At 33.8% G+C, this 26097-nt stretch overlaps 2 long non-coding RNA genes across 3 annotated transcripts; both read right to left on the reverse strand.

Annotated features, from left to right (window-relative positions):
- Positions 1-1173: 1173 nt before the first annotated feature.
- On the reverse strand, positions 1174-23953 carry LOC122143574. Of its 2 annotated transcripts, XR_006159230.1 has the most exons (5): positions 23777-23953; positions 20291-20607; positions 4851-4958; positions 3206-3294; positions 1174-1916 (listed from the first exon to the last, which is right to left on the reverse strand). It is a non-coding gene; the product is annotated as an uncharacterized LOC122143574 (long non-coding RNA). The 2 variants fall into 2 exon arrangements; XR_006159229.1 differs by having other exon boundaries at positions 1174-3294; positions 23777-23951.
- Positions 15172-17687, reverse strand: LOC122143575. The gene is made up of 2 exons (XR_006159231.1): positions 17545-17687; positions 15172-15403 (listed from the first exon to the last, which is right to left on the reverse strand). It is a non-coding gene; the product is annotated as an uncharacterized LOC122143575 (long non-coding RNA).
- Positions 23954-26097: the final 2144 nt, after the last annotated feature.

Genomic DNA, 26097 nt, shown 5'->3' on the forward strand with positions numbered 1-26097 from the left:
GTCAAAAGGTCAAACATACAAACAGAGTTTATCATGTGGTTTTACTATCATACATCAGACATCCTGTTTGCCCAAAAATGGCTTTTACATTTGCTACTGTATGTCACAAAAAATATATAAAAAATGTTTTCAATTAAATCCTGCTTTTGGGTTTCCTTCACACTGACATTTAGATTATGTTCACAAAAGAATATTTGGTCTGTTCATTACAACAGGAGAAAATCATGTAAACGTGGAATACGCTGTCTGTTTCTTTGAACTGAAGTCTTGTTAACAAGTGAAATAATCAAATAATGTTTAGAGTCTCACATGTGCAGTGTGGGGTTTTTCTGACTACAGAATCCCAATGATGGATTTACAACTTTCCCTTAAATACTAACAGAACAAAAGGGCCTTAATTTTTTTTTTTATCTGACCAAACATTACATCTGTGTGTGGGGGATGAGAAGCCTCTGTAGAAGCTGTTCTCGTGCCCAAACGGTCACACCTGGGGCCTCATTCATAAAGTGTGCATATGCACAGATTTGATCGTAGAGTGTGCGTACACATAAATCCACAGCAACGTTCATATTTAGAAAAACGGTCTTTGAACTGGAAAAACAGCTTAGTGCCACATCAGGATCTGAGCAAACGTATGCACTTTTGTTTGCCCGAGTGCTGCAAGTTTTTGGAAAAATAAGCCATTCTTGCCGCTTGTAAAAGGTTTGGACATTGTCAGATGCTTTTTTATAAGTCAATGACATTATTCAGACATCGTTTACACATTTTCTGTATGAATCACATGTACGCACTTTGAGATATGATCGTAAAATCAAATTTAGGATGCTTTCTATACCCAGTATTTTATAAATGAGGTCCTTGGTGTAGAGCCATGTTTATCAGATTTTGAAAGGAGACCGCCCACAACAGAAGTACAGAATTCACTTAAGTTTTCAATATTTCTAATAATATAAGCGACTACTGTGAAACTTAGACTTTTTTACAAATCACACCTTTAGAACAATAGAACATGGCCAGTTAGAGTTTGATGAGTGATTTCTACATAATTATTTTGAGTTCACTCTGCAATACTCTAGTACATTTCAGTCTAAACTTTACTCGAATAACATAGCAATGCAAAAAAATCCAATAAAGCATGTGATTCATGTATGTAAGCAAGTAGACAACTCATTATTCTTTTTCAGATAATGTTTACTGAATATACATACTAACTGAATGAATACAGAGACCTGAATACGTGGCACACAATACACAATGACGGTAACAATCAGAGAATAGGTGATTAAAAAAAAAAAACTCCAGATGTCACAAAACAGCAAGTTACTAAACCTAACAACAAAAGCAACCATAAAACAGTGTAAATACATTGAAAACAGCAAATATTTTACCTTAAAAACTATTCCTGGCCCAAGTGCATGATGGGAACAACAAAATCATGACTTTGATTATTACTTAAACAATCTTTTTTTAAAAATAACAAGCAATTCCAAGTAAAATATACTTATAATTTCAAACATTAAATTTGACAAGCTTAAATATAAAAATTATATTGAATTTACTCTTTTTTTTTTTTTTTTTTTTGCCTGAACTAAATAATTGAATGTAGAAATTACATTTGTTCTTCTGAAGTATTTACTTCACCACAAAAATAATTTTTAGCAGTGTACACTAAATCAGTCAAACTGTCTCTTAATACATGAAAACCTTATCATCAGCTTCAGTGCAAACGGATACATCAGTGTAAGCATGTTTCTCTATTTATGCCAAATCAAATAAAAATTTCTGCTCAAGAGTATAACTTCTGAAAAGCACACATCCACTCTTCAATCTCTGGTAATGTTTATAATGTCTGAGTGACTCTACTGCTTTTAAAAAGTCTTCTACTTTAAAGGTTAATTCAGTCCTTGGATTAGCTGCTGTGAGAAAACACAAAAAGAACAAGTTATAAGAAAAAAGAAACAATGGTTTAAAAAAAATAATAAAGCCATATAGCATAAACATAAATGATGAGTGTTATCCACACTGACAGAGCCAGGGTTCTGCTGTAACAATTAAACATTTTGTTAAAACAATGAAGCTTTTGGTTCTTTGATAATGTACCCAATTAATTGACCAATACATAAACAGTAACTGTGTTGTACAGATAACTAGGAATGAAACTTAAAACTAAATTAAGAAATCAATAATAAGACATACATTAATTAAACAATTAAAAAAATATTTTTGTCACTCCTAAATGAAAGCGAGAATATAGAATAAAATATCAGAGATCAAGAGAAGGTAAGCTCTGTCTTTATATTTGTATTTGTGTTTCTGTAACTGTTTTAATGTTGTAATGATACCTGAATGAACAAGATTAATGAATTCATATAAACAAATTCATATACACTGTTTTCCATCCTGATCAGATGACTTATTATTATCAAGCTGGAAACACAGATTTTAATTATTGTAAATATTTCATTATCACAAACTGACAAAAACAAACAAACAAACAACAAACAAACAAACAAACAAACAACAACCAAACAAACAAACAAAAAAACCACTTAGACAGGAAGAGTCATCTGAGTGACAAGTAAAGCGATCAATCAATTCTTTGTTTAGTTTTTATGTTTGTATATAATAACCAATAATAAACAGATGAGAAGTTTAGAAATGTCTGTCTAAAAATAATAAATATAAAATATATCACAAAAAATTCGTTTTTTGTGTTACTAGATTTTACTACCAAAGAAAACTCTCATTATTTCATGCTCACATAATCAAAAGCATTTCCTGTATCAAACTGGTACCTTGTTTATATAAAATATAAAATAATAATAAAATATAATAATATAAAAACTTTGTCTGTGCAGTCAGAAGAGCAAACTTAAAAGTTTTCCTGTTAAATATAATGTTTTTTTAGATCTTAATAGAAGTAATATAATGTTTTTTTGTTGTTTGTTTTTGTTTGCTTTTTTATATAACGTTTTTCTGGGTCTTAATTGGAGTAATTCTGAATTCAGAATGTGTGTGCCATTCTCTGTGTGATGTGATGTGTGTTGAACAGTGTTAAAGTCATGACACTCTCGAATGCAAAAGAATCAACAGTCAACAGCACACTATATCTGCAGTGTTAAAGAGTCTATAGATGTTTAAATATCTATGTAATAGATCCATATGTTAACAAAATTCACTTTAGAAGCATTAAAAATGTACAGACTTTATATTCCAGGAAGATGGATCCAGAAGAAATTGGCGACTCACACTGTCCTCAAGCAACTCTGTAGAAGTATTTTTATATGGCTCCCCCTAAAATATAAATATCAGCTGCAGTCACACTATTCTTACACAATTTCTTCAGATACTGCAATAAAAAGGATATGATGTCACATTCAATGTCTTTGGTTTTTAATAAACAATAAAATCACAAATAATAAATAATACATTTCAAATGTGGAAATATATTATCTACTCCACTCCAGTTCAAAGGGTAATATATAAATACTCAAAAAGTCAATTCACTCGACCTGAATATATATAATGATGTTTCTTTAGAATGCTGTTTGATGTCTGAATGAAGTCACATCATACACAAACAGACAGACACAATTATTCTGGGACTGAACACTATTATTCATATGTTCTGTCTTAGAGATCAGATAACATACACAGACAGGGCAGGACTTAGGGGGGCGGGGGCCCCTGGGCTTGAGGTTATGTTTGGGCCCCTATACCTACACTACCAATGCCCTCAAATAGAACAATATTATGGACACAAAATGCACAAACATGCTTTGAGGTTTATAAACAGTAGCCTACAATTAATATGCAACATGTCTAGGCTATAGTCAAAGTTTAAATGTAATTTTTAAATATTCATTATAATATAATAAACAGGATGTGTTCTCTCCGTTGAGAGATCAAAACCCTGAAATAACTAAAAAAAAAAAAAAAAAAAAAAAAAAAGATGTTGGCTTATTAGTATTATAAAATTTATTGTCATATCTGTTATAGCAATCAAATTAAATCATTATCAACAAAATTCATAGATGGATAGTGCATAAATGTTAAGTTTAAATATAACATTTTAATGTAGAAATATTACAAATTTGAAAATAAGCTTTTTTATTTAAACATGGAACTACAACCGCCAGTAGGTGGCAGCAAGTGACTGTCTTAATGATTGAATTGAATCAACCAATTCGTTTTAAAAAGATGATTCATTTAACTTTGCAAACGACCACTTTGAATCATTTACTGATCCGTGTAACCCTGAGGAACAAAACACTTGTTTGGGAGACGCAGCGGTTCTGCTGTTTGTTCTGTTTTCTTTCTGACATAGCAAAACAGAATTCTGTAAGTTGTTTTGGTAAGTCCGGCCGTGGACGCAGATGTAATAAAGTTACAGTAAACAGCAGGATCTTCCACAGATAAGTAATAGTTAAACAACTACAGAAATAAGCACTTTAGACCCACTATCAACAATAACCAAATTATAATTAACATAAAAATAACAATCACTCTTCAACAATCATGTCTCCTCTTATCACATTGGCTGTTATTTTACTTATAAAGCACATATTGATGCCTTGTTATGCATGACCATATTTTAGATCCCTTAATCCACCCCGTTTGAATTAAAGTGTGACTATTAAATAAATATATTACTAATAAGACATTTTTTTATAATAAAAATTGTTTTGCCTTAATTAAAAAATTAACAAAAGTTTCAAAATAAAGAGTGACCAAATAATAATTTATAATAAAAAGATTATTAAAATAATAATACTGAATGAAACAATTATTGTAATTTTACTGAAACTTCAATAATTTAATTGAACCATTTTAAAACTCATGTTGCTTACCGTTCTTGCAGCATATTTTCTTCTTGTAGATTATCATGACCAGGGAACCAATAATGACCAGTGACACAACCACAACCACGATCGACACAGTTTTCCAAACTGAATGCTCTGTAATAGATAAAAGAGACATGAGTGTAGCTGCTCCTGCAATTCTGACCTTAAAAATTACATTGCATGTTGATTGACCGCCTGACTGACATTTTAATTTACTGAAACATTTACATGAGGTTTTAGATACTCGCCTACAGTACATTGTGAAGTAAACATTTTACTCTATAAATGGAAGTTATCTAGAGACCATATATTGCTGTATGACTAACAATAACCCACGACCTGTGTGTTTCTAACTTAATCACATTATAAGGTGTGTGTAAACTTTAATGACCTAGAAACACTGTCAAGGACACACGGTGATCTGGAACACACTGCATCCTCTTTCCAAACCAAAAGCTGATTTCCATCACAAGACTGATGAACATCAATTTGATCTAAACTTAAACTGTCATACATGATTTTGTGTTGCTAATATCCACTTCCACACCAATAACACAAACAAAATTAAAAGCTTTTAAAAACTGTTAAAATGTTTAAAGACATTTTGAATGCTTCTTTAAAAAATCAGTTTCTTATTATTTATTATATTAACTTAATTTCAATGAATTTACAGTAATTTTAACAACCAGATCCTTATATTTATTTGTTACCACCCTGCATCCTAGTACATATCTACATCTTATTCTATTCTATTCTATTCTATTCTATTCTATTCTATAGCACACCTGTACATTTTTATTTTAAAACATTAATTTATTTTATTTTTCATATATATTTTTTTCCATTTATATTTAAATATGTGTATTTTTATTCACATCTTATTTTTAATCGTCTCTGTGGTCTGGAAGCTTGTGACACTAAAACAAATTCCTTGTAAGTTCAAACATACTTGGCAATAAAGCTCTTTCTTCTGACTTCTACAAATAAAATAATGCATTCTCTTTTTATAAGGCCACTGATGAAGGGTTTTCACAGCACTTTGTTCTAAAGGAGCAAAGTGCATTTGAAATTGCAGATTGTTTGTTTTACTGTATGTGACTCTTAGCAAATCTTTTGTGACTGGTTTAGACAGTGAGCTTCTGATCCAGTGCAAAGGCTCTGAGAGCTGAGTTTCCATCAGTTTAACCCTATGATTATATTTTTTTCAAAGGGCCCTGCACACACAGATGTGATTTATGAATCCCATCACTTTGACTTGGCAGACAAATCACATCAATGCTTATTTTTTTAAAGGAAATTATAATAAATAACTGACCAAATGCTTTTCAAGAATATTAGAGTTATAATGAGACGTTTTTCCCTTTCACTACTTATTTACCAACAAAGTATTCATTTAGCAGACACATTTACTAAAATGTCAGGGACACTTTCTTCAGATCAACCTGGGGTCATGTATCCTGCTCGAGAGTTCATAACCCTCTATATGAAGTCTGAATTAAAAACCATGAAATAACTAACTCTGAGCTTTAGCCACTGCACCACACTATCTACTAAGAATAACATATAATCCTCAGTTTATCTTTTTATTACCATTATTTATTATTTTCATTATTTATTTTATGTGTATTTTCATTTTCATTTATTTTTAATTTTTGTTTACATTTATATATTTATTTTTTTTTTTACATTTATTTATGCATTCATAGATTTTTGTTTGTTTCCACATTTATTTATTTCCAGATGTATTAATTAATTTACTTCTTTTTACTGAAAATGAGATAATTCAATTGTAAACCTCCACCTACCTCTTTTCTGACAGTGTATATATACACTGAACAAAATTATAAACGCAACACTTTTGTTTTTGCCCCCATTTTACATGAGCTGAACTCAAAAATCTGAGACATTTTCTATCTACACAAAAGGCCTATTTCTCTCAAATATTGTTCACAATTCTGTCTAAATCTGTATTAGTGAGCACTTCTCCTTTGCCGAAATAATCCATCCACCTCACTGGTGTGGCATATAAAGATGCTGAGTAGACAGCATGATTATTACACAGGTGTGCCTTAGGCTGGCCACAATAAAAGGCCACTCTAAAATGTGCAGTTCTATCACACAGCACAATGCCACATATGTCGCATGTTTTGAGGGAGCGTGCAATTGGCATTTTGACTGCAGGAATGTCCACCAGTGCTGTTGCCCATGAATTGAATGTTCATTTCTCTACCATAAACGTCTCCAAAGGCGTTTCAGAGAATTTGGCAATACATCCATCTGGCCTCACAACCGTAGACCACATGTAACCACACCAGCCCAGGACCTCCACATCCAGCATCTTCACCTCCAAGATCCTAGCAGTCACAATGTGGAATACCATTAATGTGACTGGTGTCTGAAGCCTACATCTAAACACAACAATAACATTTGCCAGCGACAGCCTATAATATATTTAGACTATAGTATAAAATGGCACCTGAAGAGAACATCATCCACTTCTTCACCTGAAGGAGACGAAGCAGGCATCCCAGAGGAATTGCGATGTGTCTCGTTTCCTCTCAGGGAAACATGGTTACATTTCATTTCAAGGGAATTTGCACTGCGTCCTCTAGCAGTTGTTATGGGGAATTAAATAACCAATTTGCCATGCTGAGGGGAATGCATGCCATAACACCTTAAAGGCAAGCACTAAGAACCAACTCCATGGGAAACTGGAGTCACCCCGCAGATGCATCAGTGTCTGTCAGTGACGCTATGACCTTCAGCCAGGCTGCATACCCTAAAGAAACTTACCTGCTAGGGCCCAAGTAATAAGAAACTGTGCCCCCTGGGCACAGCTCAAAGGCTTGGAATCATATGTAAAAATCCAAGGGGATAAACCCAGGAGGTTAGTTAATCTATATCTGCCCGACCCCTGCCTGTCACCTTATATCTAACATCTAACTCGTCTACCCCAATCTCCCAGGGAGGCCAAAGGAAAGGCCAAATACCTGTCTGCCAAGGGCAGAATCTCTGGCTCGACACACATAAGGTGTCTTGAAAGGGAAAGGGATGTTGCTATGAAAGGGAAAGAAAGGGAAATTGCTAGTGAAACAGCAATAATCACCTTACACTGTTAGCAGTTATGTTAATCAAGGAGGCTTCACAAAGATTCCTTCAACTTGATAGCATGGAGCTCTGAAGAGCATGAAACTTATATCAAGAGCATAAACTCATACCCTTTCTTTAACACAAGTATCACATTCAACCTACAATGAGCCTGAATCTTGTTCATACAAAAAGCAGTTACAAGTGAGGCTAGAAAGCCTGAAAACCTAATACTGCTGCAGAGAGAGGCCTAGGGAGCAAAGTACTGTACATTTTCTTTTTACATTCATTAATTTTGCAGACACTTTTATCCAAAGCAACTTATATTTGAGAAATACAACAATTTTTCAGTCATCATTCAAAATATTAAAAGCTAGGACAGGAGGATAAGAGAACAGAAAAAGTTAAGGCATATAATTTTTGTTATTATTATTATTATTATGAGGAGGAGGCAGTTAGATGCTCACGGAAGAGATGAGTTTGAGTTTACTAACATGCTCAACCTAACAACTGGAAGAGCTACTCAGCAAGGCAACTTTAGTAAACATGCTCATATTGAGCATAACAACCTTATATTGCTGCAGATTAGGGTTGGGCGATATGGCCCAAAAAATTAGCATGATAAAAAAAAATTATCACAATAATTTTATTTTCCCTATCAGTAGATATCGATAATTATCACAATAAATGTCAAATCTTTATTTCTTTCAAGTTTAAAGCTAGATTACTTTATTTATTTTAATTATTAAAGCCCAGATCATTAATTTTCCTTAAAGTAAATATATAAATAGAAAAAAATATATATATTTCTTAGTTTCTGCATGTTCTAATGAGTGATATTGTTTCAAATCAAGAAACAGGTTTGGGTTGCCTGATAATATTAATAATAATAATATCACTTTTTGTCTCTTAGAAATGCAAATTTGATAGTAGCTTGAGTTAGGATGCAGAGGTAAATATTTGTTGATTATCAAAATCACTAACATCTGTGAAAAATGTTTTATATGGTTAAGTTTATTCTGACCAAGTTTTTATTTATTTATTTTTAAATTAAGCATTGGTCTCCCATAGTAGCATACATTTAAATCATGATAAACACAGTTAAAACCACACATACAGCACCTCAATAAAATGGTAAAAAATATAACTATATGCTTTTTAAGTAGCCTATTTGTATGAAAAACAGTATTCTAAAAACATTCAGTATAAATGCACACATGCTATAGCTTAATCACAAATACGTACTACAATTATATACCATTATTCTTTTAATAAAATTCAGTGTGAATATCCCAGATTTCTGCCACAATACCATGGTGCAGTGCGTGTTACTACAGTAAATCCATGGTAAATGATGGCTATTTGTAGATTGAAAAGCCTTTTGACTGTCTCGTTGCACTTAGTGTTTCTCCTGTTTGGCTTTAAACTAGTTTAAACCATCGAGTCATTTGTGTTCATCGCTGAATTCAAGCACTTCACAATGGATTTCACAGCGCTGCTTAATGCTTGCGTGACGGATTAAATGCATCTGCTCTACTAGTGATTTCGCGCTGCGCAGGCAGTTTGAACTTTGATCCGCGCGGATAAATGGTCCGTGTGGCGCGATTCAAATGAGTCGCACTGTTTGAACTGTGATCTGAGCGGACAAACGGTCCAAACATTTATCAAACTCGTCATTTAGTTTTATCGAGGAAAAATATATTGCGATAATTATCGTTATCGAATTATCGCCCAGCCCTTCTGCAGAATGGAGCTCCTCCAGGCACCTAAAGTGAATCACTCACAAACAACCCACATGAGCAAGAAAGGAATACAATCAAGCTCCTAGCTCAAGGGAGCAGAGCATTTTGCAAAGCATGCCTTAGAAGTGAGGAAGTACCGACAAGGCTCAACCTTGGGCCCTCCTTTTTAGGGAGTGGAAACCTGACAACACTCTCATGTAAAGGCAGTAGGGATGTAATGATATTATCAATTTCGTGATATCATGATAGCAAAACTGTCTCGATATTATCGTGGTCACATGACAATATGAAATGATAGGTATTCTGGGTTTAATCCCTTCAAATTTTCATCAGTGTCATATTTGGCTTGATGCAAGGTGTTTGTAAACACCGACCCAGTGTTTTCAAAGCAAACATGCAAAAAAAGTCAAACGCCCTTTACAAAAAAGGTAGAACAACGATGTTGGATGATTTTAAAGTTGGAGAAAATTATATGGAGTTTTTTAATGAAGTACAAAGACAAAGAACTAACCATGCATGACCTTTCCAACAGGATTATTTAATGTGTGAAGACATGCATGCGCATCGCAGTGCTAAAGCAAGCAGAGCATTTGTGGTTAAAAAGTGTATAAATATTTTTTTTTTTATTTTTTTCAGAAAATGACTTCTCGTTTCACTAGATGAGACCTTTATTCCTCGGCTAGGATCGTATAGTCTTTTGAAGGTGCACTGAAACTGCATTTCGACGTTCAAATCATTGGCCACCATTAAAGTCCATTATATGGATAAAAGTAATTTCTTTACAACTGAAATAAAAAAGACATGAACATCTTGGATGACATGGGGGTGAGTAAACTGTCAGTAAATTTTTATTCTGGAAGTAAACTTATCCTTTAAGAAAAGTGTTATCATTGCTGGAGAGATGGCAGACGTTACTCCTCCTACGTTACTTCTCTGACTGGACTAGCAAAAAGCATTAGAGACAATGACAAAGTTGGTAAGTAAATGTCTGCAAAGACCATTTCACCATGTTAGTTTGTACAGTAACTGGAGGAAATCCTAACTGAAGAGACCTACTGACTAACAGCAAGTTTTGGATCTGCTGAATATGTATTTTTCAAGCATTTTATTGCAGCGTTCACTGTTATTTTTCTTTTTAGTTAACTCTGAATTCTGTCATCATTTACGTTTTCCAAACCTCGACTTTTGTTTTTCTGCAGCACTCAAAAGAAGATACTTTAAAGAATGCTGGTAATTAAAACCAAAGTTTGTCTTTTATGCACAACATGAAGGGGAGTAAATGATTTTAATTTTTGGGTGAACTCCCTAATTAGCATGCTACAGCACACATTGCTACACATATATATTTAATTTCATTCACTTTGGTGCATTAATTTAGACCTGCTGGTGATAAAGATATGAACAATTTTCTGACTTGATTTTTAGTTGTTAGACCCCTTGAGTCAAGGTATGCATTCACCTTGAAAACATCATATTTGTTTCCAAATGCAATGACTTTTTCCCTTGTTTAACTGAAGAAAGTTCTGGCACATCCAACTATTAATTTCCTGGGAGTCAATGGGGCTGTAGTCATTTGGTGATAAGGCTAGGTAAATCTGTGTATCATCAGCATAGCTGTGATAGGCAATTTGGTTCTTTCTGATTATTTGACTTAGTGGGAGCATATACAGGCTAAACAAGAGCGGTGCAAGAATTGAGCCTTGTGGGACTGGGCATGTTATGGACCTCCACTTAGACTGATGCTCTCCTATACTCACATAATAACCTCTCCCTTCTAAGTATGACCTGACCCATTTGAAGTACCATCCCAGAAAGCCGACCCAGTTTTCCAGTCTCTCTAGTAGTATGTAATGATCGACAGTGTAAAACGCAGCACTGAGATCTAGCAATACCAGCACTGATAATTTGCCAGAATCAGAATTTAAGGGAATATCATTTATTATCTTAATGAGCACTGTCTAAGTGCTGTGATGCGGTTGGAAACCAGATTGAAAATTGTCCAGGTATCCATTTGAGTTTAATTAATTGTTCAGCTGATTAAAAACTACCTTTTCAATGATCTTGCCTATAAAAGGAAGATTTGATATTGGTCTGTACTGTAATTCCTCAAATGCTGTTATCAAGATTGCTCTTTTTCAGAAGGGGTTAACAGGGAGTTTTTTTCAGGGAGTTTTGGAAAAGTCCCAGAAAGAAGTGAGGTGTTTACCACTTCTAAGAGATCTGCCTCCAAACAGTTTAGCACCATTTTGAAAAAATATGTGGGAAGTGTGTCAAGAAAGCAGGTTGACGATTTAAGGTGCTGTACTATTTATTCCAAAATCTTGCTATCAATTTAAACAAAAGCAGACATAGTATCCTCCTTTGATATTGCAGTCGAATCTGTCTGACCTATGCATAACTTGGGAATGTGCTAATCGCATTCCTGATATTATTGATCTTCTCAGAAAAGAAGGAGCCAAACTCACTGCATTTGCTGTCGGAGAGCATTTCACTGGCAAACTGACTTGGGGGGTTTGTCAGTCTCTCAACAGTGGCAAAAAGAGTACGAGTGTTGTTTAAGTTACTGTTTATAAGGTTTGAGAAGAAAGTTTGTCTAGCTGTGGCTAGTTCCACATTAAAAGCATGAAGGCTGTCTTCATAGATGCTATAGTGAATTTCAAGTTTTGAGTTGACGAATGTAATTGGGAACCGCTGGGCCACATCATGTGTCATTCACCGGTGAGAAAACTTTATAGTACAGTTAGTAAAAGTACAACAATATTTCTTGGTCCTACACCTTCCACAGAATATATAAATACCCCCAAACTCAAATAAATATCAAACATGTTGCCAGCTGACAAAGTTGATTGTCCTCAATTTGATTTTTCTTCTCAAGTCACGTTTGATCTCGCGAGTGTCCGTGAGATCACGTGTCACTGTGAAATTGTTGTTATCATCGACAACTGTGTGGGTCTCGTGGTCTGGCCAAATTGTCTAGTGTGTTCACTGAAAGGATTATAAGGTTAAAAAATTGGTTGAACTGCCTTCATGTCTCTGGTCTCCCATGGTTTTAAAATCATTTTGGATTTGAAAATCGTGTAGTGTGTGGCCAGCCTAGAAAGTATTTGCTATTGTTCGTGTTATGTAGGTAACTAATGTTAAGAAATAAAGCCTTATTTTAAAGTATTAATTCCTGAGTGTTTGATGTTTATACTTAAAATTATTAAAGGGGTCATCGGATGTCCATTTTCTACAAGCTGATATGATTATTTACGGTCTTAATGAAAAGTCTATAACATGTTTTGGTTAAAATTTCTATACGGTAGTGCAAAACAGCACCCTTTTTACCTTGCCAAAAACAGATATATTCCCACCAAGCCATTTCAGTGCATGTCCCTTTAAATGCTAATGAGCTCTGCTCACCCCCACCCCTCTCTTTCATGGGTTAACCAGCAGTTCTCTGATAGACTTTAAACGAGGGATGGGCTATACCATTTATTTTGTTTCGATACTGATACAATACTTCTCAACTGAACTTTTAAATCATGAAATTTACTAAATTAATGATACCAACTTAGCTTTATATTTGAAAAGCAGTTTAACATTCAATATGCCTTAACTGTAACTTGTTGTTATAATTTTTTTTACAAATGCTTAAAATATGTTTACTGTAGTGGTAGCCATGGAAATATACAAATACTATAGTTGAACTATGGTCACTTTAGTAAAACCATGGTTCATTTTCATAAGGGATGGCAGTAACACAAACAGTCTCATGCATAAAAAAAAACCAACCTATTCATACAGACAGTGATTTATATAAACAAACATTACAGAATAACATGATCAATATTATCTTTCAACGTTCTATTTAAATAAATGTAATTGCACAAACTATGTAGGCTACAATTTTAATTTCGTTTATTGTGAAATAGCTCAAACATATATGTTTTCTCTGTCCTCTGATAAGCATTCTGGGCTGCCGTTTCCAAAAGCATCTGTTTTCTCGTGATACTTTTAGGAAATGCAGCTCTGTTTGAATGTACTGTCAGAAGTGAGTAAATGCTCTCTGTGACTGATTGGTTCTGTCTTGCAAGATTTGCATATGTTTAGATGAGATCGTTTTGACAGACATGTTTGTTGTGCATTATTTTCAGCATGTTTATTAGTGAGGCGAGAAGTGCGGCCGTAATTCACTTGCTGTATAGCTTGTCAGCGATTGTCATATTTTTGTGAGATGAGAGGGTCTGTACTAGTAGTTGCCATTGGGAAATTTCGCACGGTAGAGCCCATTTACATGAAGTGAAATTAGCAGTATTGTTTTGTGATATGCTAGATTCTACTAGATTTTTATTTTATACTATGTTAAAAACAGCAGGATATTCTGCTAATTACTTAAATCAAATACACCCAATCATCTAAACACAATAAAAAAAATAAATCAAAAAAAACTATCAAAAAATTATTATTTTATTAATTATTCAAATAAATGTATTGATTTAATTCAAATTACCTTATTGGGGCATAAGACCTAGACCTTCCTTAACCTTACCCAATACTTTATTTTCAACTTTTTGATTATTTCCTTTATTTTCATTAAAAATAAATGCTTTTCTGATGTGAATTGAAATTTGAAAAGGGAGAAAAAAAAGCTTACCATAAGGCAGATTCAAACCTGGGTGGATTGTGTCAAAAGGGTTATGCCACACACTTTATCATCTACGCCAGTGGTTCCCAATCCTGGTCCTGGAGAACCCCCAACACTGCAAATTTTAGACGTCTCCCTATTCACACACCTGATTCAACTCCTCAGTTCATTAGTGAAGACTCCAAGACATCAAATGTGTGTGTCAGATAAGAGAGACACCAAAACGTGCAGTGTTGGGGGTTCTCCAGGACCAGGATTGGGAACCACTGAACTACGCCACTGAATCTGACAACTGATGACCGTCTTTTGTAATCTTGACTAGCCCTAACCACACGTTGGTGTCTCTGCCATCAAGGCGTCCTATTTGCACTTTGTGTAAATAGACACTTTTTTTATTAACCTCAACAGTTAAACAGGTGCCCACAGAAAAAAAAAAAACAGGGGGTGCTGCAGCACTCTCAGCACCCCCACTTCCTGCGCCTATGGATCAGACAATTGATAACATGGTTAACAAGTTTGAATAAAAAAAAAAAAACAAAATAAAAGTGATCTGTCATACAGCCGAATTGTGACTGTGGTGTATAACACAATAAAAACCTTCATAGGCACGGGAAGAAGGAAGCGGGAACCAGCGAACATTCAATTGAAACTTTAATTACAAAATAAACACAAAACAGCGCGACAGCCCCTCACGGTCGACTGCCGCGCACAAACAAAAACCAGACCACAAAATAAAAACCCAGGCCTGGTCCTCTCTCATCCTTTACTGTCATCGCTCATCTTTTGTATCCTTCCGATCTCCTCCGTGGGACTCGAGACCGGTGAGTGGAGCAGGTGTCGCACGGCTCTAGGTCCCGCCCCACTCGTCACAATGTTATTTTTATGTGTTGAATGTTTTGGAATTATCTGTTTGTCCTGAAATTAGCTGTTTGTCCTGAAATTGCTTGATTTATTGGTCAGTTAAGTTTGTGATCGGTTACACCTGTTATGTGACTTTTCACCGGGTGATCTTTGGACTTCATCTCTTTAAGATCTCTTGTAGGAAATGTCACTGTATGATTCACTGAAGAAGGCTTACTGCCGAAACGTTTGATTGTTTTCTGCTGCAAAATTAAAATAAATCAAAAAGTGATTAAGAAATTAAGCGTGTGCAGATCCCTGACTAAAATAGTTAAAATACCGAAAAATAAATGTATTTTAAAGTTCAGAATTAGACAACCTTTGGAGAGTGTAAGCAGTGGGGCTGAGCCCAGGCACATAGGCTTATGCTGGTGAATATCAGTAGACTTTGCTTGCCAATATAGACTATTTTCTCACACTTTTCACTAATTCAAGTTTTTACATGAAAGAATATCTGAAGGGAACCGAATGTCTTCAGAAATATTTTGATGCCATTTTCATTTTATCTGAAGTAGTGTTTATGATCAGAGCGTTACCAGGGGAAAATGCTATTTCTGCCGTTCCAAAATCGCCTCCTGCTGGCAGAGAATGAATTTGTATTTTCAATAATCCTGTCTGTAGATTTTGTTTAGACCAATGTGAAACTCTACCCAATCAGTATATTAATTTATACTTCTGACTCTGACTTCTGACTTTAAAAATGGTTTAAATGATCAATTATGAGATCTCATTTTATGTTTAATTTTATTTTTATGAAAACCTGCATCTCAACTGTAAATCAATTGCCAGGAAAAATGCTAAAAGATAATAATAATAATAATAATAAAAAAAAAAAACATTTAACAAAGTAACATGTATATGAAAAATTTAGAAACACTGGACACAACTATGGGGCACCATTGTGCAGCAGCAAGCATCACAACAAAAAAGAAACCTCAAGGCTGATCTAGGTAAATGTGTGCAAATATATAGGGCCCTTTTCCTATATTTTATAAGGGATAAGGGATATAGGGAATAAACGGTAAGGGTCACAGCAATATATCCTTTTGGGCAATTATTATTTTAATCAAATTTTTCTATAGCAAATCTACACTTTCACAATCTGTGTAACTCCATATATAATATTGAAGTGATTTTATTATGACTACAGAGAGCAGCAAGCACTTGAGGTTGTGATGGCAACCAGTTACATAGCACAAATTACTCGTAAGGGCTGCGCTGAGTCTAGTTTTGTTGCACTAAACTAAGAAATAAATGTTGAAAATGCACTATAAATGCAATCTTTTACAAAGTAGGCTTTTAAGCAGCAAATAAAGAAGTGTATAACACACTGTCGGGCTGTTATCCACAGTATGAAATATATTATAAGTATGAAATTAAGTCAAATCTACTTAAGTTATATTTTACTGAAACAGTGTAGCACTGAATTTAGCTATGCTTTTAAAGTGTATGATTTACTTACAAACACTGAAGTACATAACACAGCATAAATACCAACTAGAAAACAATAAAAAATACAACCTTATTGATTATTCACGCCCCAGAGCATGACGAAAACAGTTAAGAAAGTTGAGTAGGTTTTACTTAGTTTTATTACTTTGAAACTTACTCAGAGAATCCTTGTAAACATAATTTCAAGTAAAATATACCTGCAGTATAAGTTCAATTCAATTTCTACAAACTTGAATTGAGTACTAATATAGAATTATCTTTCTAATTATTTCCCAATCTAGCTGTTTATTCCATTGTATTTACTTCACCACATAATCTTTTTTTTTTTTTTTTCAGTGTACCACCATTATATGCATATTTACTTTTATATCACTTATTTGTCAAAATAAGATATAAGATAAACTATTTTAGTCACTATAGGGTGTCAGGACCCAGCATGCTACCACAAGCATGAGCATGGTGCAAGGCAAGACCAAATGCTTGGCCCTCTGCAGGAAAATTTTGAAAGGGAAACTGGCAAAAACAAACAAAGAAAAACACACTTATTATTCAAAATATGGGGCAAAAATGTCCTTGTATAAGTTTTTGGGGAATGCTAAAGTGCCCTTTCTGTCCTTTTGAGGTGCACTCCAAAACAATTTCTACCAAGAGATTTCAGAAAAAAAAAAAAAAATTCTGAAGAAAAAAAAAAATTACAAATAAATATTTAAAAATAAAAATTCTGTTAAAAACACAATTTAATAAAATGCATTGTCCTGTATCTTTTACGTTAAAATTGTTTAATTTAACGGAAACTTAATGTGTTCATTTGAGCATCTAAACTAATAACTAGAGTAACCACGGTTTAAATATTACAATTAGAATAACATTATAGAAAGATTGAGCTACTCACCAACAGTAATACTGAATTTCCTGTGTAAGATCAAATTGCGGGTGTTGATCTCCACTTCATAAGTTCCAGTCTGGTCGATTTGGATCTTAGTAAAACTGAATTCTCCAGTTTTCTTATTCACATTTATATTGCTCCACATGCCATTTAATCCTTTAACTTGCTTGAACCCATCGCTGGTTCATAAATTCTGTTTACATTTACGACATGGTTTTACTATCATTACTTTAATTAATACTGACAAAGAATACATCATTCAAAAGTTCAAAGGCTCAAGCATTGAAATTTATGATCCTGATGTCACAGTGACGACACCTTTTTTATTGGTATCAAGAGATCGCATCATTACACGTGATATCAAAGTGGTTAGTTGTGAACTGTTTTTTGTTGAGTGACGATGAGAGATGAATTCAATAATGCACACATAGGCGAAATTTTTATAGCAATAATCCAGAACAAATCTGTTTTAGTCTAAACAGTTATATTTTAAGAGAAAACTGAGAGGAACACTGCTTTGTTTACATAATATTTCTTCAAATAAAATTATATTTATATTTCATATAAAATTATGCACTCTGAAGTTGTTTCTGTAGTAAAACACAATCACATTTGCTAGAGTCTTCCAAACAGAATAACTCTGCCCCAGCACTCTTTCTGCAGTGCTGATTAAACAATTCAGAATATTCTAACAGTGCCACCAGCTGTTGTGGTCCCTAAATATCCACAAACTATAATCTGCACACACTCAATGTGAAGTTTTGATGGAAGAAAAATATAGCCAGTAAAGAGATTACAGAGATTATATAACTAGTTTGTATTGCACTTGTGCAGGTGTTAAAACATATATTTAGAACAAAGTTTGTTACCTTAATATATATTTAGAACAAGTTTTGTTTACCTTAATATTATCTTAGTAGCATAAGTTTGTAAAATTTTAATATTAAATCCTACTCCTACCGAAGTTGCATTGTGTAATCAGATTAGACACCACTTTTAGCATCACCAAAAAGGGTGTGTTCAGAATTACAAAAAATATATATTAAAATTAACATGTGACCTAAATCCTGAACACAATTTTTTTCCATGGTTTCATGTCTTGCGACTGACTAGAAGTGTCCAAAATATACTGAGTCAACCATCAGAATTAGACACTACATTTTAAGAAATAAATATTTGGACACAGGGACTCTTTGCCCCTTCCTGCAGCACAAACTAAATTATGGTGGTGTTCATATTAAGTGTCTATCTGTCAAAATGTGTGACAAGCAAGCAACATTCTGGAATCACAGGTTTGCACATATAGATCAAAACTTTGAGAATAAACTGACAATGTATAATCAGGAATGATGTGGTAAAGCTTTACCACATAAACCTCCAGTCAGTTTGTAACTTTTGCCATTGTGCCTTCAAATTTTCAGACAAAGTGTGACTGTTTAAACGTTCATAATTTACAGCTACAACAATTATGTTTAGTTAATGTAGTTGTGTTTTTAGTTTAGTTGTGTTTCACCTTATATTTATTACCAGTTGTCAATTGATGTCTCCAAGTTCCTTTTTTTAATATTCACATTGTTATAGAAGAAAGATTTATAGAAACCTAATTTTTGGTGGCCCTATTCTTAAATTTAAATGATAACTTGTTATGACTTATTGCTTTAACTTAATTAATTTTTGAGTTTCTCTGACATGGTTTCATATATTTATTTTTAATAACAATTTATTCAAATAAATTGATTATTACTTTCTCAAAATATTTTAAACATCTCTCACTTTTAGTCTATATTGACATAAATGATTTTCATATATGAATGGCAAACCCACAACTATCATCTTTCTAATGAGACCCCAGTTATGTCTGTAGTCCAAGGGGTTCATAAACTGTAACTGTTTTTAATTTGTTTATGTCGTGTTTAGGTTTAAGCTCAACTAGTGGGGGCGACTGTTAACAGGTTAAGTTATCAGTGGGGATGACTTGACCGTTAAACTTCCACACAATCTGATCATCTTGTTGTTCTTTAACATTAAATGGTAGAGAGAAAGAACTTCCCTTTTTCTTTGACGTTGACTTCACATCTGTTTCAACAACAAACATAAGGAGAACAAACAAACAGTTTAAACACAGTAGTCTTATAAAGCTGTCAGTTGTATAAAGTGAGATCAGCGGCTGCCATTAAAGCAATGAAGAGACTCCCCAAATACTAAGACATTCTTGTTTATTTTTCAGTTCTTCTCTTCATTAAAATTGTTATGCTGATAATATATTTTGTAATAAAATATTCATTAAATTAAAAAAAAAAAAAAGCAAAATAGGAGCTTTTTTGTTCAAACAGTCACCTTTGATCTTATTAGTTATTTTTCTGTAATTCAGAATCATTATATGTCTCATAATAACATAGTGCCATTTATTTTGAACATAAAAGAATTGGTGAATATGCCTGGATTAAATGTAAGCTGTGTATGTGAATACATGAGGACTGAGGATGATCAGTTTCTCCAGCTATTAATCCTTCTCACAGTTTCTCTCTCATTCTACTCAAACATCTTTTTTTCCTTATCACTGCACCTTCTGTTGCTATCTGAGTGTTCATGAGACACTGTTCTCTGTATAGCTGCTTTGTAACAATATGGGTACAGACAGACAACAGGTAAAGGTAAAAACATGGGATCTTTCTACATCATCTAAATTGTTCTCAGATAATTAATGCAGATTTTAATTCACTTATCACACTGTATGACTTGAGTTACTCACCATGGACAGTAACATTGAATTTTTTGTGTTACAAACAGGTCCATTCCTATTGATCTTTAGTTCATAAATTCCGACATGTTTAAATTCGATATTTGTTATGTTTAGAGATCCAGTCTTGCTGTCCAGTTTCAGTCTGTCTTTGAATTTCTCATCTGTGGATATATTGTTGATTCCAGCTCTTTCCTCTACTTTAACTATGATGAAGCTGTTATACGTCCACAGTATCTGATCATCACTCTCTACTTCCAAAGAACTAGGTAGATGGACATGATCTCCCTCAGTCACCTCTACTTCAGTTGTCTCATCACTAGATAGACCTGGTGAAACAAATAAATAAATAATAAGAACTTTAATTGTACAGTAAATTTACAGTATCACAGTCTTTTTTGTCATTATACTACTGAAGTGTGCTCTATGTGTTTTTTTTTTATGAATTGAATAATCCAGAAGTCTGTGCCACTACTGCTCTGCCATGGCCCTACTGTTATTTAAGATAGGGTTTGAAACATTATTGTTTTTCACCAACTACAAAGATGGTTTTCATTTTTTTCAGTCGGCTACCTTTTTCAGATAAGTAATTATAATGCTTTCATTCCCACTGCTAAACAGTAAATAAATGATATACAGAAAGCGAGCAAAGAAAATTGACATTATCAAAGAATATTATCACTGACTTCAGTCTAGGGTGAGTTTAAACACTCTAACTTATAATCAACGAAGCTGACTACATTGTGAAATGAATCTATTACTTTACATCATACATACATCAGCACTTTTTTGTATGATGAGAGAATTCACGAGAGAGCAGAATTCAGTCAGAGAACGCACACACTGAACAAAACCCTGGCATTTCAGCAATGAGTAATCCGAAGGCATCTGATTGTCAGTGTATTCATACGCTTGAAGCTTAACGGAATCGCATTTGATTGGTTATACTTCTCAGTACTTTAAAACACACATACAAATAAATATGATGTAACATGAGCACAGCAGATCTAAATTTAATTAATAGGAGTAATAGCTGGTCTCTCATTGGTACCAGATCAACAAATCACAATAAAGATATGACCCCTAATTTAATCTGAGGCTGCATCCAAAATCACATACTGTATTTCCCTACTATACAGCAGGTATAATTTTTTTAGTATAATTACGTATTTCCAACTGAAACAGAATAGGTCAACTTGACTGATTGATGTATGACATCAAAGTACCGTGAGTGCTTTAGACATGAGATGACTTCATATGCTTTCAAAACGCTCTTGTGGTACTTTGATGTCAATTGGTCTGTGCAGCACTGCTTCAAGCTGAACACACCCAATATTAGCAGGGTTTTATTTAGCACTCCTCCTCTCCATGTCTCACTCAGCTAACTAACAGTTAGAGGGGAGGATGTTCTGATGCTGGATGTTTCTGCCCAAGCGGTCAAACTCACATCATCTGAGATGGAATGCAATTCCAAAGTGGAAGCAAATTTTCTGATTTTGGTTAAAAATGACCAAAACAGTGGATTATTTGTTCAGTGGATTAACTTGCACGGATTAATTGTTCACCTCAAGACTAGCAATGTGCACTTAAAAAGTAAATAGAGTCAATTTTTCTTTAATGAGGACTTTAAGTGGGTGGGCATACATCAAACAGGGTGGGAAAAGTGTAGTGTAAGAAAACTGCATGTCAAATTGTCAACAGAGAATACAGCACAAAGGCTGAATACACAATACTTCTAAAGCATTTATTAACATTTACTAATACATTATCAATGCAACACAGCTGATACTGGTATGGTCATGTGATAAAGACATGGCGAATGTAGTATGTCCAGATCAAATTTACACTACACACATACTATATACAGTAGAACATGCTATTTCTGCAGTTGCAAATATGTACTTACTCAAAAAAGTACCTACTCAAGACAGCATGCGATTTTGGAAGCAGCCAGTCTGAGCTTCAGGAATCACATAAAGTCATGGCTAACCAAGTAGACATGAGGAGGAGCTCAGCTTTTACTTTTTATATGTTTATTTTTTATGTTCATTGCCTCATCTGTTTTATGTCCAACACAGTGAAAAAAAAAAAAAAAAAACACATAGCTACAAACTGTAATGTTACTGTTTTATGTTTATTAATTAATATTATTAATATGATTGAGTGATGAGTGAATACACAACAATACAGTGTGTATACCATACACACTCATGCCTTGGTACTACAATGCAAACAATTATACATTTTCAAATCAATAACCAAGTACACATAAACACCCACAAACACACACAAGATTCATCCAATGCAAGGAGCAAAAAGACTCAAACAAGTTTTTTTTTTTTTTTTTTTTTCTCAGACTGCAGACTTATCATCTTACCCTTTTTTACATTCTTATTGCATTGCTCATTGTGTGTTACATTGTTTGTGGGTTCATTTTTATTTATTTTTTTTCTAAATCTAAAACACAAGTTCACAATACTGTATGTGTTTTTAAAGTCAAGTATGGTTATAATATAAGCACTTTTTTGCTTCAGTCCTGGTGCCCATTGTAGTGAACATGAAAACAAAAATTCTAACAAAGAATGAATTGCTACAAACCTCTTTTAGATCATTTTCTATATTTTTTGCTTAGTGAAAAAAAAACGTGTCTGAAGGGGTTAAAGTTACTTTTCAGAATTTATGCATAAATGTAGCAATTAACTGTTAAATCATGCAACTAAATTTATTTATTTTTTTTTTCATTACTTTTGTGAGACCCAATTAATGATTGTTTAGTTATTGGTATTTATAATATTTTCCGTAATCTTATTCATACAAGATGATGACTCATGGCTCTCTACAGACTTTCAATTCGAAAATCCATGTTGTTATACTACGTGCATCTAGAGGGTAAAAAAAAAAAAAAAAAACACCCTTAGTTGTATAATAAATTGTGTATACTGTAATTATACTATCGTAATATATTATGCATTTGTTTACTTTATTCCATAAAGTATTTGAGAGCTATGCCTATGTGCACCCTGTGCCTTTTTCGATTTGAGCCGCACCTAAACTAACTGACAATAACTCATGAAACTTTATTTAAAGGCCAAAAAGAGAGACATGTCTGCCTATAGGCAATTATTATTATTATTATTATTATATTATTATTATTATTATTATATTTTATTCAATTCCTCAAAACAGTAACGAATAAGTTTATTTGTCTTCAGTTTCCACGGATGGTGATGTAGAATATTAACCTACAGACGGTCATCCTGTAGTGTTCGCTTAAACTACTTACACATACACAAACAATTTACCCACCCACATTTAATTTGCTGTCATATTTAATTATTAACAGTGTGATCACCATCTCTATAGAAAAGTAATATAATTTTGTATGTTGAGAAACATAGGAGATGACAAATGAAAAGGCTAAGAACAAATGTGTATTGTCGGTTTCCTGATTATATCGAAACCGAAAGTGTAAAATCAATGAGCAGAAATCGGACTTACCTTCCACAAACAATAAAACCCAAAGAAGGCAAGAATAATTCCGCATATTGATGCTGTTTTTAACCGCGTCCAAACTGAATGAGTGATCAGGGGTACTGCTGATGATGGGCTCGAGTCAAACCGACAATTGTCGATAAAGCACATATAAACACGAAATAGTATGACGTAACAAATTCGCTTTCCTAGAAACCCACGTGACTTAAGTTCACACCCAAATAACCGATCATTGTAACTATAAAATGGATTTGTTGTTTGGGATTTGTGATCCTTAAAAAGTGAATCTTAATAAAATCTGCATTATTTATGCAATACAAACTTTTTTAATAATCCTGTACAGGCACCCAGCATAATCCAGACTAATGGAAATGTAAAAAAAACATACAAAATTAACATTCATCAGTTGCATTTAAGCTTATAGTGAATATGCTCTGAAATATACACAGCAGTAAGAGAAACACAAACACATTCTCAATTCAAGTCACTATCATACCTGGGCTGCGTTTCCCGATAACATTGTCTCTTAGCGCGCTACGAAGACTCTTAAGGTATAACTTAACTAAAGGTATACTACCACTAAAGGTATATCATTGCCAGGCGTCTTCAGGGCTATCATCCAGTCTACTTGTCAAATGTCTGACGCATGGTCAAGGGACCATGGCGTCACTTTTTAACACACTGGGTATACCTTTGGCGTCATTTTTCAATGTGCAGGGCAGGGGATTCCAGGTTTTTCATTTTATATTCTCTTATATATATATTCAAATGAAAATGGTAACAACGTTTTATAAAGCATGTGTTTATATGTGCTTTATTTTCTCTGGGGGAAAACAACTGTGGTGTGATGAGGGGTGAACGCAGTGAAATACATGTGGAACTGATTGCTCCCCCATGATATTTTGTAGACTGTATTTATGACAAAGAACTGCACATATTATATTATAACAATCTATCGATAAACACACACCTTGTCCTCTGTTTCTCGCTCTGTGCCGCTGAGGTCTGGATTGAAGAACGCACTGAAAGACGGAGAGGGGCCGATCGAAGTCTGCCGCCGTTTTCATATGAAATTTAAAGGGGACCCGGGCGATCACAAATTCATGTACAGATTTATGTAATCTCAAAATTTTAGGGGGGCTGAGTGGTCATTTTACCTAAAAAATACTTAGCGATGCCCATGGTCTGAGCTGTTCTTGGGCAGGGTAGTTCGATAGACTTCTATAGAACTCAACAACGTTGAAATTTGACGTCTTGGGTCAGCAAACCGCAAACCCTTTGTCTGCCTTGTATGGGTCGAGACTACAACAAATAAAAATAAAAAGGAATAGGCTACAAAAAATGAATCTATGCCAGGGCGAGTAAAATGGCGGCCCCCAGATCATTTTTATCTGGCCCTCCAACTGGTTTTTGATGTTTAAAAACCCTCGCAATCTGGTATCAAACAGTGTTGCCAACTTCTTTCAATGGAAAGTAGCTAAACCCCGCCTGAAAAAGTCGCTAAATGTCGCTAGATGACGTCATACGTTAATTAGCATATTCATGACGTAAGTGCGTCGTATTTTCTTGGCTCCCCGTGCTTACATACTGCATTTTAATGCAGCCAAATTCGCAATAAAAACTGTTTTTATTTACTATATTTTAATGTTTCTGTTTACAAACAACGGAATTAATATTATAATGACTGAAACGCGGTCCATTAAGACTACATAACCAGCTCTCCCCAACAAACATGAGACGTCTATACGACGTGCAGATCAAGTCTAAATTGCGTCGGTCGGTCTGGACCGTATCTGGACGTCTACTCGACGTGCAAATCCGGTTCATATCTGGACGTCGATCTACGACGTCCCTTGGACGTTGATAGGAGGTTCAAAATTTGACCGTCTGGCTAAGGATTTTCTTGGACGTCTGTTCAACGTGCAGAACAGGTTCAGGAAATCGACATAACTTTTTTTATATAAAAAAAAATATTTGATTTCTGATTTAAATAGCACATGTAGCCTACTCTTCTGAAACATTTAGGTGTCAAAATAAATGTAATATATAAATTTCTAAAAACATAGGCCTAATTAAAGTACCATAATGTGACCATATAAAATCTTACATGGATTTATTTATTTATTTGAGTGGTATTTTTCACTGGAGCATTGACAGAAACAGCAGTTTATATCTGTATTAGATCTATAAATTAAATATAGATAATTAAATAAAGTTAAATACATTAAAATATATTAAAGTTGAATATATTTAAATAGATAATTAGATTGAAATAATATTATATCCTATTAATAATTAAATAATAAATATTTAACACATAGATTTAA

The sequence above is a fragment of the Cyprinus carpio genome, unplaced genomic scaffold (assembly GCF_018340385.1).
Source record: "Cyprinus carpio isolate SPL01 unplaced genomic scaffold, ASM1834038v1 S000006455, whole genome shotgun sequence".
Classification (NCBI taxonomy): Eukaryota; Metazoa; Chordata; class Actinopteri; order Cypriniformes; family Cyprinidae; genus Cyprinus; species Cyprinus carpio.